This window comes from Ischnura elegans, chromosome 3 (genome assembly GCF_921293095.1).
Source record: "Ischnura elegans chromosome 3, ioIscEleg1.1, whole genome shotgun sequence".
Classification (NCBI taxonomy): Eukaryota; Metazoa; Arthropoda; class Insecta; order Odonata; family Coenagrionidae; genus Ischnura; species Ischnura elegans.
Genome location: NC_060248.1, coordinates 65,420,712 through 65,434,774, shown reverse-complemented (window position 1 = coordinate 65,434,774; position 14,063 = coordinate 65,420,712). Strand labels below are relative to the sequence as shown.

Genomic DNA, 14,063 nt, shown 5'->3' with positions numbered 1-14,063 from the left:
ACGTGAGTGAAGTATGAGGAGGCCACAGAATTGTGGTAGGCGTCAGTTCCCTCACTTCTGTCTGCTGAGGCTATTTAACACTCATTCCAGCCTAATCTTGCCTATTGCCCCATACCTCTCTTTAGTCGCACGATACCAACCGTCCTATTCCAAACTATCCTACCAGCCTTGTAATAAAATAGGCATTTGTCCGACGGCAAGAGGTCACGATATTTCGCTACACATGAGCTTCCATTACGATAATAGAAATTAAAATATCTCGTAGTCTAGCAATAGTACAAGTTCCAAAATGAAGGCAAGTGAAAGAAACTGAAATAATTAGTGGTAGACTTACGTATGAGACACTCGCATGTTAGGCCCGAGTTCTCCGTAAGAATTTGATTGAATCAAATCTTCAATAAATAGAGACAATTACAATTTATGAAGTTGAACTTTTTGTCATAAAATTTTCGCATACACCAATGCATCATTTCAGACGCAAAATTCATCACCCCATCGTTTTGGAACTCTGAAGCATCCTAGGAAACTAGCTGGGTCCTCAATGACAATAAATCAATACGAAAGAGAACAAAATGATACGAAGGAACGGAATGGTATATATTTCTCGGGAATGAAAAAGGAAATCAATTTGGATTTAATGATGGCAAGGAATAGCAATTCCTCGTATAGAGGTGGTATTCTCAAATAGTAACGCTGGCATTTCATTTGAATGCCATATTCTTTAGCTATATTCCATGTAAACTAAATACTGGCCAGCATCGTGAAATTGGAACAATTTTTTCCATTAATTGGATTGTCCATTTCATCTGACACTTGGTGTAAGGTCTCTTTTTAATTTTTTGCTGATAGGCAATATATAATCAAAAAATAAGCGCGTAAAAGAGCGGTCGGTTGACAATTCCTGCGTAAAATCAAAATCTTGCTTCGATGCGCCACTCTATATCGTCTCTATGCACTGCATTTTTGCATAACCTCATTTCCGCATACCAAAATTTATGCCTCAAGTCAGAGAAGGACCAACTTAACAATTATTGTACCAAAATTTATTGATCAAAGTTATTTTAAAAGCCTAATTGGTCAAACGGAGAGTCATCGCTCAGGACTGACGCAGCAAATTCATGGAAAATTGCTAAAATTTATTGAAACTGTGGGGAGTGTACCAATACTATGAAATTACTTGCGTTCATTTCAGGTAAAGCAGTGATTTTTTCGTTCACATAAAAGTTTGACAACAGCATTACTGCAGCTGAATTTGATTTGATGACGGAGAACAATCATTCCATACCGCATGACTTCGAAGAAAATCCTCAACAAATTTCAAGGAAGAAATTGAATCGTTTTTACCGCGGGACTCTTCATCCTTTTGGCCAATCATGGCCGTTCCTCCTCTTTCCAAACGATGCTTTCTCAAATTCTTTCCCATTCAGGATTCCCATTACGTCAATATCACAACCCTTGTAAATATTTCTGCTAGATGTGGAGGAAACAACTCAGGAGAAATGAAAAACAAATCTTTCCCAGACAATTGGTTATCAAGGTAGAATATACAGAGAATAAAATAAGGCAATTGTTAGTAATACAAGTGCAGCAAAGTCAAATATCGGCTACCATTACCTAAAAAGGAACCTTTACTGTTATTACTCAATTCACCTTTTATGAACTGTTGTTGTACTTACTATTGAAAGGTGATGCATTAATGAGCAGGAGAGATAATGTTTCCTCTATCACACCTGTTTTGAAAGAGTCAAGTAAATTAATATTTCACTCATTCTTCTCGGAGATCATGTTTCTTTAAGGGTCAGTCAACTATAATTTTCCATAATCGGAAACATTCCCAAGTCTTTCTAGAAAACAGAGCCTTTAAACAGAGCTAATCCGTCTTCGTCTCACTCCGGACTGCGCAGGCTCAGTTAAGAGATCCATCAATTCACCACGAGAACTTAGTCTTAATTTACTCACGAATTATTTGTTTAATACTTACGCTATCATCTTTAAGTTATCAAAGGGTGTATGGATATACAAAGGATGTAAAGGTTGTTTTTGGAGAAAGCTGCAATACGTCATGAGGTGCTAGGGGAGACAATTTTAAGTATTTTTGTCCATAAATATTACAATTAATTATAAAAATTACAACTCCTTAATTACTTAGCTATGGCAACGTAATCATATTTTTGGATGCACTTTGCAGTTACCATGAAAACGGTTTATTTTTCTTGGGCACCCAGCCTTTTCGACATTTTATTTAATAATCTGGATTTTAAGGACATAAAATAATTAAGGTTGGATGAAAATGTGCGATTATAATTGCCTAAAACAAATAATCTCTAAATGACAAATTGTGAGTATTGAGTGAGATTGCGCAATCGAATTGTTGGTACTCGCTCAAATATCTCGTTGAATTAAGCTCAAAGATCAAAACATGGACATGGTCAAAAAATGCTTCAAATTGCCTCCCCTTGTACCTCCGTAATTATTGCAGATTCCTCCTGAAATATCCTCTGTGTTCGACTCTATACAAAAATCATCTATATATCAATATTAAAAAATAACGAGGCACGAGTAGTAATGAGGAATCATTTTTATATTTGAGATGCAAGTGACTCTAGATATTAGTCCACTGCATATACCATGATAGCGCAAGATTTAAACAAGTTATGCGCCAGAAAATCAAGACAAACTGTGACCGGTCGGGTAGGAGTCATCTGCTACCCCATCCCTGTCGCCCTTCCGCTTATCCGATGTTATCTGAGCGGCCAACCATCCCTTGCACTCACACCCATACTTGCCGCGTACATTATATGCCTACATACAATCTATAAATATATATATATTTACCCTACCGTGAAGAGGTCTGCCGAGTTGATGAAGCGAGAAGAGGAGGGTTTTGACGTGGCCCAGGAAAACTCTTTTTCAGCCTCTCACTTAAGCCAAGTAGTGGCAGCCGGTCTCGGCACTGGAGCAATCGATAGAAGCTTTGAAGCGGCGCCAATCGCCACTCATTTGTCACAAAAAAATACGAACCCGCCTTCCTCATCCGTACACACACACACACACACACACACACATATCGTCATTTATACCCTTTTGTCCTTATAGGTTGTGAGAAGGCCACGGGGGAGGGTTAAGGACCGGCTCAGAAAGAAAAGTGAGGGTGACATTTCGCTGGCGCCAGGAGACATGGCACAGTGATGGGGATCGATCCATTTTTTGATCGTCTTGCGCCCAACCTGGTTTTATTTAGGGCTATTCCAAGATAAAGTACGCTACGTCTAGCCAGCCCTATGCAAAATTGATGGAAACCAATGCATATGTTACTACGGCCCTTCGTTTCGAATCTAGTATACTTACAGCTTTTTATATCTTTCCCATTACTTACATCGCACGATAATTACACTTTTTAAAAGTATTTATAGGAGTAAAAAATTAGAATTAATAGTTTGCTCGGTTTGCAAGCGAGCCAATAATATCACCACACCTTCTTCAGCAGATTATAATAACGCTCCTCTCTCATTAATTCTCCATTTCATTCATTAAATGGTGAAACCTGCACGTTAAATAGAATTTATATTGCGCGCCATTAGTGCAATAACCTGCAAGATTTGGTGATCGTATACCTTAACCTACATATTTGATTGAATCCGCAAATTCTGCAGGATTTCATTGAAACATATTATCTCTACTCTATCTATAAAACAGAAACACGAGCACATATCACACTTTTTACTATCATGTCTAAGACCTAGTCAGCCGAGGATGCGATGGTGGATGAGCCGGGTAAAGTGACGAAAATTGGGTGCTGATATAGTCTTTACGCATTTTCCACCGAGGAAACGAGACGGCGGCTGCCGACGTTTCGACGCCGAACTCTGGCATCATCTTCAGGATCCATAGGACGCATAGGAGTCGGAAGGTAGTAACCATCTCACATTCCCGGAAGAGAACCCACGTAGATGTCATCAGAATCATACGCCGGAAAACCACCAAATGCTTAGAAATGGATTGTCACCTACCCCGTGGAGGGCTGTTGGCACGGTACATTAGCACGTAAAAGTGATGTCAAAATGTATGAACGCGAAAGTGAACGCCAAAATACACTGTGTAATAACCACGCAAATTACGTGAATACATGAACTGAAAATGAAATCCGAACTAATTTGATTAATGCATTTGTACATGTTCCCTTCCGGTTCACAAAAATCGCTCATGCAATCAAACATTAACCGGTACGTGTAAATGTATCGTGTAAAGGACTTATCCTTTGAAAAGGATTGGCACCTACTCCGCAACACACCGCGTGGAGCACCTATTCGACGAATGAAGCAGCGCATGTCGCAAACCCCAGTAATTGTTAAGAAGAAAACGATAAAAAAAGGACATGAGAGACTTTTGCTTTGATGTCGGCGAAATCTGTAATCCTTTCTTCTTTGCCCTGCTCGGCTAAAGACTCCCGGGCGGCGGCTTTCAAGAGTGGAGAGGGTTGAGAAAATAAAAGAAATCCCGCCGCCTATATTTCAGCATTTCCGATGGACGCCACGAAAGAGGGGTTTATACAGGTGGAAACAAATATCTGCGGCAAATATTCCAATTTGAGAGAGGATTTCCATCCAATTAAAAATAAAACCCAGACGAGGTGAAAATGATAACCGAAATGCAATTCCATTGTACGGCTAAAACCTTTGCTAATGGATTTCTTTCTCCTCAACGCGAAATTTTTAAGCCGAATAAAGGGGTTTAAAAAAAAGTAGGTCGGGAAAGAGAACCTGGAAGACAAAAATGTCACTCCAGGCCAACCTCTACCAATACTCCTTTTTCTCTCCTTCACCCTCTCTAGCTGAGCCGTTTCCCCCTCATCTCTCATCCCAGACTCTCTCGAAGACCATTCCGAGACGAGGAAATGTTTGTTTCCACTTTCTGATCTTTTTTTCTGTGTCAGCGGAGCCACACGATGTGGGGGTGAGACAGGAATGGCTCCCGTGCCAAGTTCTCTGGCACTAGGAACATCCCCTACTAGGAGGCGGGTCGTTGTCCTGCACAAGCTGAGTGCGCCCTCGATATGCAAATCGCAGTCTTCGTTATTTTTTTCTCTCACGACGTGAACCTCGTTTCCTTTTTTCTGGTGGAAGTCGGTTGATTGCCCTTGATAAGATTTATGAAGGATTCGTTTGGCTCTTGAAACAATGAAATACATCCCAATGAGGAAAGCATGACGGCAAATTATATATTCCCTGTTCGATCTTTTTTCGATTGATTTTGAGAGATGTATTGATGAAATTGATTCGTGAAAACTTATTGATTTATGATTCTAAAATATTCAATGTCGCGTGTGTGACGTATTTTAATTTGCGATGCGCATTTATCTTCAAGATAAATGCTTTCCTAAAATCAAAAAGCTCCAGTCAATTAGTGAAAAAATCATTCAGGGTGAAATTTCGTGATAGCAAAATAATGAATCAATCCCGCACGAGCTACAAAGATTTACTAATGAATCCTGGAAAGTAATGAATCACATAATGTTGTATTGAATGAATGAGTAGTGCTAATCCTAGTTTAGATTGTAAAATTAACTATAAAAATACTTTCTGTGCACTTCGTATTTATGCTTCCCCAATGTATCTTACAGAATACTTTACAGTTCATATTTTACGGTGCATTAATTTTACAAGGTGTAATAAATAAATGCGCAAAACTTCTTAAATTAATAATTGAGGAATTCAAAGTTCTTCCAAATCTTGCGTCTTTCATATGGGAATTCAATGCTATTCTTTCAAAGATATCTTTGTTATACTACGCTGTTGATTAACGAGAAAAAAACATAGACCCATTTTTTTAAACTTAATACTCCTATTTGATGGCATAAAATAATAATATGCATATGTATTGAATTTCGTTACGTAACAAATATAGCAAAGTCTGCGGCTATCGGTAAAAGTGTGCCACTTATTTTCCTCCAAAAACTTTAGAAAATTTATGAGAAAAGTGGGGGACATAAAAATGTAGCGACCGTATTATCATAGATCTGGGTCAATCAAAATTACATTGGGAAGTCACGATCATATTTCTCCAGACACACCATAACCGATATTGCTCCTAGCTCAATGGATTCGCACACCATGTGAGAATGAAAGAATCTTGGCGATGAAATTTTTTAAGCTACACCCCGATCCGTTCTCAAGTTTTCTACAATTTCGACGCTCTTGGCTTCCATCAGCAGGAGAGCGAAGGATATCACGAAAAATATTTTTCTCAATGAACCGTCTTTCCCCTTATTCATCTTCCAAAATTGAAAGCAATTCATTTCAGCGTTCAAGGCCACCGAATCCTATTGTGCGCTTTATTTTATTGGTCTACTTTAAAACGCTGAATTGAAATTTTCCCTCTCGTCACCCGATACTTTATAATCATTATAGTTCTTCATTATTCAATAAAGATATATCCGAGCACTTCGAATTGTTATTTTAAATAACGATAGGCCAGAAATTATCCCAGCTTTTGTTATTTAACTCATGTAACACTAATGAAAATTCCTCAAATATACTATAATTTTTACATAGATTTTAAATGCTATCGCCTATCTGTTTATAACTATCGAGCTAAAGAGCACAAACATATGCTCTTTAAAATGTTTATTGTTCATTTTATGAAATTTCTCATCAGAGTGATCGTTGGTTCTACGTGCTTATTCTTATTAATCTTTTCAATACCTACGATATTTACCCAGTATATTGTAGAAAAAAGTTGGAAAATAAAATTTAAAGCTTTCCTACCAATAGAAAAACATACTAATTGAATGCAAGTTGATATTTATCATATGCAATTAATATTTTTGGTCCTTAAATAAATAATAAGAAACTATCGGCCAAGCCAAAGTCAAGATGCGATTTATTTTGAAGTTTCGTAATAGCAACGCATTGAAATCTTCTGGAAAATATATTAATGTATCACAGGCAATAATTTAATATTCTGCTATGGTACATTAACTTGAGTAGGCATGGATGATTTTATAAATAAAACGATTAAGAAAGAAAAAGGAAAATGCTCCAATATCAGAAGCAACGAAGCATGGAAAATGTCACTAAGCTCCGGACGCGTCGTAAGGAAGCTCTAACCTTTACATGCCCGTTCACCTTTCCCCGATTTACTTTAAGTTTCCATGTCACATTTATAACTCTCCGGAGATGACCAAGTTAAGGTGAAAATTCAGCCGGCGGCATGCCGCCGGCAGCATGCCGCTGCAGCAGCGAGAACAGCAACATTCTCCGCACGAGCGTAGCGATAATTTCTTAATGTGAAATCGCCTATCACATCGTGCATGCGGCGCGGCGTCGCTGTCTCGACAATATTCGTCCCGGTTCCTTGGGCAAGAGAGGCCATTCTGTAATAACTATAAATTTTTATATGATTTCTAATATTCCAAGACAGTGTTTTTAGAAAAATATTTCCAGCAAGCATTAGTTTCATCGCATAGCGTCACTTATCACATAAATACATCTCAACTTTGCAGCTTAGTACAAATTGCCCGGCGGAGTAAAATCCTCGTCTGCCAAACCGAAAGTTGAGGGTTCGAGTTCCACCTAGGTAGGTTGCCCTTATCCAGGGTGTGAGTGTTTTTTATTGGCCATCAGTGTTACTAGCTAGAACCTTCTGATGTATAAGCCTTCAGTGTGCTGTTTTTGGGGATGTGAAAATAAATATAAAATAATAAAAATGTACGACCACCAAGTGGTATAAATTTCATTACATGTTTCTCACTAGGAGTAAACAACTGAAACACTTATGATAGCGCAAATAAATTCATGCCATCAGACCGACACATGATTAAAAATGTAGCTGTAAAATAATGTCCTTATTTTACAGAAAATTGGTATAAAATACAGTCTTCAAAAACTACCTGGAAAGCGCTATCTTAAAAACTTGGGGAAAAAGACAAACCCAAAATCTCGGGAATAATAACGGAGTTCTCCAGACTCGTAATTCCATTTAGCTTAAAATAATCACGGGTTAATTAGTATGTAATACCTCAATTGGCATCAAAATCAAAAACACTTATTAATAGCTTCTTTAATGTGCCTCCATGTATTTTGATTCATTTTTAGTTTGTCCCTTAATAGTAAGAAACAACTCATACAGAGTAATCACCCATGATGGATGTGTAAACTTATGAATGAGACAAATGATTTAATGCCTACTACCCAACTACCCAAGCATACTTAAAACAATAGTTCTAAAATACTGTTTTTAACATTGTAATTATACAGCTCAGTAAAGCTCCTGTGACTGCACCCCGGGTAAACTGATACCCAGGTCAACGGAAACCCCTGCTTAGGTACGTCTTCCTAATTTAAATAAAAATGAAGGGATATCGCTGCTAAAAAAACGGTGCGAGGGACGTTTGTATAAAGCAAACTATAAACCGGTAGTTTGTGGAATGAGCAATTTTATCAATTATTTTCCAACTAGCAAATTAGTTTTTCAATCGACTTATTAATTATTTTTAAAAATACCCTCACTCACGGTTTTCCATTGGTTTGCCTTTCGCAGGACAAAGCCCGAGGGCGTGTACCCTGAGATGTAAATACCAAATACATATATTGCTCGGCACCTCCATCCACAGCAGACAGTTCTTACTCTAAGGTGCGATCGCTGTCCGCCGAGCGATTCAACCTCTGCTCTGGAAAAAGACGACTGGAAAACGCTATCGTGTTTACAGCTTCCTCCATTCTTTCTCCCCTTGGCGCCCACGGATAAGAGCGCCCACTTCTTTTCCCCACCCCTTTCGCCGACCCTCAACGCAAGAGACATTCAAGACTGCTCCCGAACAACCCAACCCTATCGCTCCCATTCCCAATCCTGCATAACTCCATCCCCCTCACCCCTCCCCAGCAAAAACAAACCGCCATGGTCGCACTGTGTATGGGCATTTTTTTTTTCTTCCTCCACTACCACCACACCCCGTCCTGCAATCAATAAAAAAAGGCCTCTTGAATCCTTTCTTTACGGCCCCACAAATGATCCTCACCGTATACACACACACACAGATCTTCCCCAGAGAGGTTTGGTCCCAACCGCCCTCGAGCACTCGTCTTCCGACTTCCGACGGAGGGCTTGTAAATCCATTGAGAGTAAAGCACTTGGGCAGCCTTTAATGTCTCGCGATTCGAGATTGCCCTCGTCCGTCTAACTACGGTCTGTAAAAAAAGCAAGACAGCCGAGTTGAGGATCTCCATCGTCTAAACGAAGCAATCAATTTCAATGAAACAGAAAATAAATTTATTTCTACGCTGGATCATTTACTAAAAAAAAAACTTCCACTTAATTGTATTTCCTATACTTATTCTTTTTCTCAAAAAGGTTCCCGTTTTTTTGCGCGTAAAATCAACTTGTCCAACTGTGAGCGCTTAGTATTCCCGTACTTTTCGTTCCCGTAACTTGCAATTTTGACATAAGAAACCAGATAGTAGACGCGAGGTTTTTCTACCCCTACTAACTCACGCCTCTCAAACCATCCCTCGCTCCTCCCTCTCTTCATTTCTGCGACCAACTCCGCATCCCTCCATTCCTTTATCACTCTCCCTCCCTCTCACACTCATCCCATCGCCCCCTTGCTATCTCCATTCCCTTTTAAGACCTCCATCCCCTCCTCTCCTTCCCACGCTGGCTCATCCCGCGAGTTATGTTTATGTTATGCGGTCTCTAAGCCGGTTTCAGCTTGATTATTCGTCGGCCGAGAGTTTTTTATCGGTCCACTCGGGATACGGAGGCAAAGGAAGAAAGCACCACCATTAGAAAACATTAATTGAAGCTCCGCTCATGATATAAATGTTTGAGTCCCACAATGTAAGCAAAAGGCAGATAAATAAATTTCTTGGAAATAACTTTTCAATTATTTTTCATTGTAAATACATGTTCTGTGCAGCATCAACAAAAGCCTGGAAAATGTGAATTATAGAGACAGCTAGCTTTATCTATGAAAATAGGGGTCATTACATATTTTCGTGAATTAGAAAAACTTAATCACAATCAAGTAAAATTCATTCATTTTCACGTAACGGGTTCTTTTAATACAACGATGCTTGTAAAATTTTCCTTTCATCTTTTACATTTCATTGGTGTGCTGAATTTACGAACGGGAATATCGGAAAGCTATTTTTTCAGCACCTTCATTTTGCTTAAATTCTCACGGGGAAAAACCAAGGGAGCGGAGTAAATGGTGACAAGGTAATAGGGGCAGTATGAAATTGGACGAGCTCTTCAAGGTCATATGCTTTAGGGCGACGAACAGCACAGCACTATCTTATTAACCACAGAATAAGGGAATGCGCCCCAATTCATGACTTCGATTGACAGTTGAGATACATAGATTAGCTGTTTGACTCGCACATGCTCGATATGGAAGCGCATAAAATACGGGAGAATTGAGAAGCAAGCTCATTGAAACCGCAAATGTAATACTCCTTCCCATTCGTACTCCTCGATAAAAATAGCAAAACACTACCCACTGCAACAGTAGCGCGACACAGGTTCCCTGCAATAACATGAGGAGGAGATGGAGGACAAATTTTCCAGCGACTATTTTTGCAATACAAGTAAAAACAACTTATGCCTCTGGAAATTATGACTCCACACATCCCTAGATGATGAATTTTAGTAAAGATATTATAATATCAGTATTAACTTAGATTTTGAAACTTCATGTTAATTCTCACACCTTTCACCGACAATTAAAGATAAATACTAAAAATTTTCCTCATTAAAAGGGCATTACGAGGGCGGACCCAAAAATAACCGGTCAAAATTTAAAAAAATTCAAAATTAACATTGTTTTACATTTGATTTTTTGTCTTAAAAACGTTAGTCACCTTCGAAGTACTCTACATTTATACTGATAAATTGGTTAAAACGTATTCTCCACAACGCGAAACACCTTTGGTACTCGTCGTTTCCGATGCCTTGCAGCGCCGCCTTCGATTTTCTTTTCACCTCTGTAATATGACCGAAACATTTCCCTTTCATCACCATTTCATTCCGTTGAACAAAATAAACTCATAAGGTGCGAAATCTGGTGAGTAGGGTGGGTAAGGAAGCAGTGTTTTTCAATTTTTTACCAAAAACTAAAGTCGCGGCAAGCAGCAAAACGTGCCGCTTTTGATCACGAGGCAACATAAGCGTGGGATGAATTTCGCCGCTATTTCGTCTCAATTGTAAATCTTCAGCTTAAGGTCGCGGCAATGAACTCCACAAATGACCAGATTGTTCAGCAAGTCCGTCAATAGTACGCCAATTACTCTCGTACACAAGGGTATGAGTTTTTTTCCACAATAGAGTAGTTTCCTTCATCAAAGAAGGCATTGATTGCGATTCGTTACCCACCATCAGTGTATTCATAATATATTACTATAACTAATTATTTAGTTTTAGAAATACCGGTTTAGACGAATGGCAATGGTCAATTTTATCCTCATTTGAAAAAGGCTAGTCTGAGATTAACAATGTATGCATGAGGCACAGAGCTCAGGGAAACATGATAATCACCTATTAAAACTGGCTAAGGTCGGAAAGTTTCCTTTGTTTGATAGGGTATTAATAATCCTTATTTAAGCCAAGCGCTACCAGCTAGCATGGTACTCTGCTACCTGCTAGCATCCTGAGTCGTATCAGCACTCAAAGCCTCGCCCCAAGGTCACCTCACTTGCGGCAGCGGGAACCAGAACGACGTCACGCGGAGTTTTCCCGGGATTCATACTTAGCCGTCGCGTTTTCGCGCGCTTGTAAATGTTCACTTTTTATTTGATCGCGAAAAATAGATATCGTTTATATCATTTAAAAATCTAAAAGCGTAAAATACGTACTCCAGGAGTAATAATCTTTCGATTTGGGCAATAAAAAAATAATAGGAAACCACCCTATTTCATCAGTTCTGGACCTGAAGGCCGGTCCGGGCGTTGAATGTCTTCGGTCGACATATTTCCACGTTTTAATGGCGAACATCACTCGTGCACTTGAGTTATTTTTAAACTATGTTCTTTATAAGCTTTAAACAATTTAATAACCGTGTTTGAATCAATTTTACCTAGTAGAGAACAAATTTTCAACGTTGCACGGCGTTCTCGAAAATCAGTCATTTCAAAAATCGAAGAGGTCAAAAAACTCTTCGAATATAAACTGTCAGGGTGGCTCGCTGCAAGCGAATATATCCACGCCGTTTCTCATACTGACTCAGAAACTATTAAATAACACCCGTGTTGTGGGAGAATCCCAAAAGATAAGAGCGACGCGCGCAGCGATTTCCGTCCAGTTATTTTTTGACCCCCCTCGTATGTATTGCACAATAACAAATGACATTAGCAACATGCTTTATGAGGTTTCATACAAATACTTGCATTTTGATAACCGCCCAATATTTCGTGAAACTACATCAGGTTCATTGCGCGAGTCAACAGAAAGTATATCTGGCCAGGGCTGCCAATTTAAAAAATTAGTCTGCATAAATAGTCGGTGCACCGCATCCCTGACAATGATACGCTTTTTAACAACGAAATTGCAATCAAAATGAGGTATTTTTTCCAGTTGCATGAATTAGCATATCCCATCAATTGAAAAACAAATGGAACCAAGAAAACATAAATAGAAGAGAAATTATGGAAAATGACCTAACTTCGCCTTTGCATTTATCCTGCGAATTATAGTACCCGTTATAACAGAGGAATAGCATTGCGACGTGGATTGACGGCTGCATTTGCATTTTACTGCTGCGCTGCGAGGGTACCTCGAAACGCAGAGCGATAATCGCCCATAAATTTAAAAGACTGACAAATTCAACTAATTTTCTCAGCCTGTTGATACACAATAAATTTTGGTTCTTCTTTCTATATATGTATAAATTTGTATGTATATTAGTATATAGAGAAGAGAATAACAGAAAACTCGATTTGTATTTCCTATAATGAAATAAACTAGTCTCTTGAAGGGGCGTCATTATTTTTAGAAGTACATGAGAAAAACTAGATTTATACGAAGAGGCATGAAAGAAAAAAAATGACATGGCTTTTAGCATTGATTATATAACATAAATCATGGCGTTGGAACATTGCTTTATCTAAGTTTCAGTCCATGAAAGCAGGTAGAAATACTAAGAAAGTTACAGGAGCGCAGAACTTTTGTTTTACCCTGAAAATGTCTCAGGGAAGTTTTTGGACGGAGAAAAAAACAAAAGAATGACAAAAATATTTTATTCCTTCAGCCTTCTCGTGTTTTACGATCTATAGCTTCATAATCCAACCATACATCACTTCTTTACGATCTTCACATTGATTGGACCATCATGTCTAAACCCATCTAAACCTCTCTAAACCCTTACCTCCAGTCCATACTCCTAGAGTGAAGCAACCATCCAAGAACCGGTCTAACGGAAAAATCATCTCACGAGACTTTTATTCGTAGGTGCAAGTATCTACTTCACGTCCAAGGAAATAGAAATACCCGCCGTAGCGAATCGTTATCCCCCTTTAAATTCGAGAACGGTATAATGAGATGAAGGCTTTTTCCCAGACCACTAAACCTATGGGGAAGCAGAGGAAAGAAAACAAATTTAGGTCGGAATATACGTAAAGATAAGGCTAATTGGATAGTATTCCAAAATGCCACTAAAGGTAGCGCTTAATGGTTGCCCCCCTTTTTCCCTTCGGTAGTCGATGTCGTCTCCAGAAAATAAACTGGTTTTCTCGTTTTCAGAGTGAGCAGCGTAGCTTACCCCGGATTGTTTTATGGGACCTTAAACAGCGGACGAAAAAAGCCTTATGCATCCATTCATTATGCAGCCTTCATCCTATACTGCTCTTATTTTTATGGTGGCGTAGAAGAATTATCTGGTCGCGGTATATCCACTTTTCTAATAAAATCTGCATCAATGCTCCTTGAGCTCTTCAAATGCGTATGCAACGACATTACCCTCAAAATAAAAATCACAGTAAAATATATATTACTTTGCCGCTGAAAAATCAAAATGAATTGCACATCTACACCCTTTACAAACCGCCATACATTTACTTAATGCGACAGACATGAAA

General features: G+C 38.8%; 1 protein-coding gene across 1 annotated transcript in view; it reads left to right on the top strand.

Moving 5' to 3' along the window:
- LOC124155943 overlaps nt 1–14,063 on the top strand; it is a 190,364-nt gene that overhangs the window by 165,876 nt on the left and 10,425 nt on the right. The window lies entirely within an intron of this gene.